We start from the raw sequence: 3608 nt of genomic DNA, 5'->3' as shown, positions 1-3608 counted from the left end.
AGCCTCTTTGTTCTGACAGGTCCAAGAGTGACAGTGATCTAACATAGGCCAGCACCGCTCACCTCATCATCATCATCATCGGATTCATCGTCATCCTCAGCAATGTCTTTCTTCTCCTGCATCAGGATATTGGCCAAAAACATCATTGTCAAGGGCTGGCCTCTTGCTATTCTTCCATGTCCTCCTTCCATGCCCTCTGTCCTGTCCTTCTTCCATGTCCTCCCTCTGTCCTGTCCTTCTTCCATGTCCCCCCTCTGTCCTTCTTCCATGTCCCCCCTCTGTCCTGTCCTTCTTCCATGTCCCCCCACTGTCCTGTCTTTCTTCCATGTCCCCCCTCTGTCCTGTCCTTCTTCCATGTCCCCCCTCTGTCCTTCTTCCATGTCCCCCCTCTGTCCTGTCTTTCTTCAATGTCCTCCCTCCCTCTGTCCTGTCTTTCTTCAATGTCCCCCCTCTGTCCTTCTTCCATGTCCCCCCTCTGTCCTGTCTTTCTTCAATGTCCTCTGCTCTGTCCTGTCTTTCTTCAATGTCCTCCCCTCTGTTCCGCTCAGTCCAATGTCAATTTGTTGAGCTGAAGCTTTGCTACAACCGCCTTATTTTCTTTGGGTGGTGTATTTATTTCCCTTCTTTCGTTCCGTTTTGCTGTTCTGGTCGTTTGTCGTTTCTTTCCCTTCTTTCGTTCCGTTTTGCTGTTCTGGTCGTTTGTCGTTTCTTTCCCTTCTTTCGTTCCGTTTTGCTGTTCTGGTCGTTTGTCGTTTCTGTTCTCTCTATTCATCCTCTGTCAGCTTGTCCAAAGAATTGCTGTGTGCCAACACTTGGGAGGAATCCTGGGGCTGTCCATGCCTTGGAGGTCTTGCCATGGAGACAAACAGACAGACAAACAGACAGACTGTGCAAGCTGAAAGTGAAAGCAAGACATGAGGCAGAGAGGGAGCAGACGTGAACAGGCTTACCGGTGTGGATCCTGTAGTGCTGTTGTAAGTGGGTCAGCTGCTTGAAGCCTCGGTCACAACACTGGCAGATGTACTTGCGCTCACCTGTGGACACACACACAGAGCCACACATGTCAACCACACAGACACTCACACACAGAGCCACACACACACACACAGAGCCACACATGTCAAACAAAACAGACCCACACATGTCAACCACACAGACACACACACACACACACAGAGCCACACATGTCAACCAGACATACACACACAGATCTACCACTGTCCTACCACAGACCTACCACTGTCCTACCACTGTCCTACAATAGACCTGCCACAGTCCAACCACAGACTTAACCATAGACCTACCACTGTACACCCAAAGACCTACCACTGTCCTACAATAGACCTGCCACAGTCCAACCACAGACTTAACCATAGACCTACCACTGTGCACCCATAGACCTACCACTGTCCTACAATAGACTTACCACTGTACACCCATAGACCTACCACTGTACACCCATAGACCTACCACTGTACACCCAAAGACCTACCACTGTCCTACAATAGACTTACCACTGTCCAACCACAGACTTAACCATAGACCTACCACTGTCCACCCTTATACCTACCATAAACCTACCACTGCACACCAATATACTTACCACTGTCCTGCAATAGACTTACCACTGTACACCCATAGACCTACCACTGTCCTACAATAGACCTATTACTGTCCTACCACAGACCTACCAGACCTACACTGTCCACCCATAGACCTACCACAGACCTACATCAAGACCTACCACTGTCCACCCATAGACCTACCACTGTCCACCCATAGACCTACCATAGACCTACCACTGTCCACCCATAGACCTACCACAGACCTACACTGTCCACCCATAGACCTACCACTGTCCACCCATAGACCTACCATAGTCCTACCACTGTCCACCCATAGACCTACCACAGACCTACTACTGTCCACCCATAGACCTACCACAGACCTACACTGTCCACCCATAGACCTACCACTGTCCACCCATAGACCTACCATAGACCTACCACTGTCCTACAATAGACTTACCACAGACCTACACTGTCCCCCCATAGACCTACCACAGACCTACCACTGTCCATCCATAGACCTACCACTGTCCACCCATAGACCTACCACAGACCTACCACTGTCAACCCATAGACCTACCACTATCCTACAATAGATCTACCACAGTCCAACCACAGACTTAACCATAGACCTACCACTGTCCACCCATAGACCTACCACAGACCTACCACTGTCAACCCATAGACCTACCACTATCCTACAATAGATCTACCACAGTCCAACCACAGACTTAACCATAGACCTACCACTGTCCACCCATAGACCTACCACAGACCTACCACTGTCAATCCATAGACCTACCATAGACCTACCACTGTCCACCCACAGACCTACACTGTCCACCTATAGACCTACCACTGTCCACCCACAGACCTACACTCTTCACCCATAGACCTACCACAGACCTACCATAGACCTACCATTGTCCACCCATAGACCTACCACTATCCTACAATAGATCTACCATAGTCCAACCACAGACTTAACCATAGACCTACCACTGTCCACCCATAGATCTACCACAGTCCACCCATAGACCTACCACGGTCCACCCATAGACCTACCACTGTCCACCCACAGACCTACCACTGTCCTACAATAGACATACCACAGTCCAACCACCGACTTAACCATAGACCTACCACTGTCCACCCATAGACCTACCGTAGACTTACTACTGTCCACCCATAGCCCTACCACTGTCCACCCATAGCCCTACCACTGTCCACCCATAGACCTACCACAGTCCAGCCATAGACCTACCACAGTCCACCCATAGACCTACCACAGTCCACCCATAGACCTACCACTGTCCACCCATAGACCACCCATAGACCTACCACTGTCCACCCATAGACCTTCCACAGTCCACCCATAGACCTACCACTGTCCACCCATAGACCTACCACAGTCCACCCATAGACCTACCACTGTCCACCCATAGACCACCCATAGACCTACCACTGTCCACCCATAGACCTTCCACAGTCCACCCATAGACCTACCACTGTCCACCCATAGACCTACCACAGTCCACCCATAGACCTACCACTGTCCACCCATAGACCTACCGCTGTCCACCCACAGACCTACCACTATCCTACCATAGACCTACCACTGTCCACCCATAGACCTACCATAGACCTACCACTGTCCACCCATAGAAATACCACTGTCCACCCACAGACCTACCACTGTCCACCCATAGACCTACCACAGACCTACCACTGTCCACCCACAGGCCTACACATACACATGGAATCAGCTGACGGCCCACAAAGATAGAGCAGAGCCCGCAGTCCCCCGCGGCAATAGTTCCCCAATAGTTCCCCCACGGCAATAGTTCCCCAATAGTTCCCCCACGGCAATAGTTCCCCAATAGTTCCCCCACTGCAATAGTTCCCCCACGTATTCCAGAAAAAAAACCTGCAGTGAAAACTTTCTCAGACAGCCACCCATAGTCCGTGAGAAATATATGTTGTCTACATCTTGGAGACTGCCATTATAATAAATAAATAAATAGATGAAATAGATAAAAT

The 3608-nt window shown here is 50.2% G+C and overlaps 1 long non-coding RNA gene across 1 annotated transcript in view; it reads right to left on the bottom strand.

Moving 5' to 3' along the window:
• Positions 1–629: 629 nt before the first annotated feature.
• The window catches only part of LOC118479103, a 14755-nt gene continuing 11776 nt past the window's right edge, over positions 630–3608 (bottom strand). Inside the window, exon 2 of the long non-coding RNA XR_004859481.1 lies at positions 630–1034. This is a non-coding gene — a long non-coding RNA (uncharacterized LOC118479103). The remainder of the gene's footprint in view (positions 1035–3608) is intronic.

Source organism: Aplysia californica, unplaced genomic scaffold, assembly GCF_000002075.1.
Source record: "Aplysia californica isolate F4 #8 unplaced genomic scaffold, AplCal3.0 scaffold02126, whole genome shotgun sequence".
NCBI classification, from domain to species: domain Eukaryota; kingdom Metazoa; phylum Mollusca; class Gastropoda; order Aplysiida; family Aplysiidae; genus Aplysia; species Aplysia californica.
Note: the sequence above shows the minus strand (reverse complement) of the source record. Positions and strands in the feature narration are given on the sequence as shown.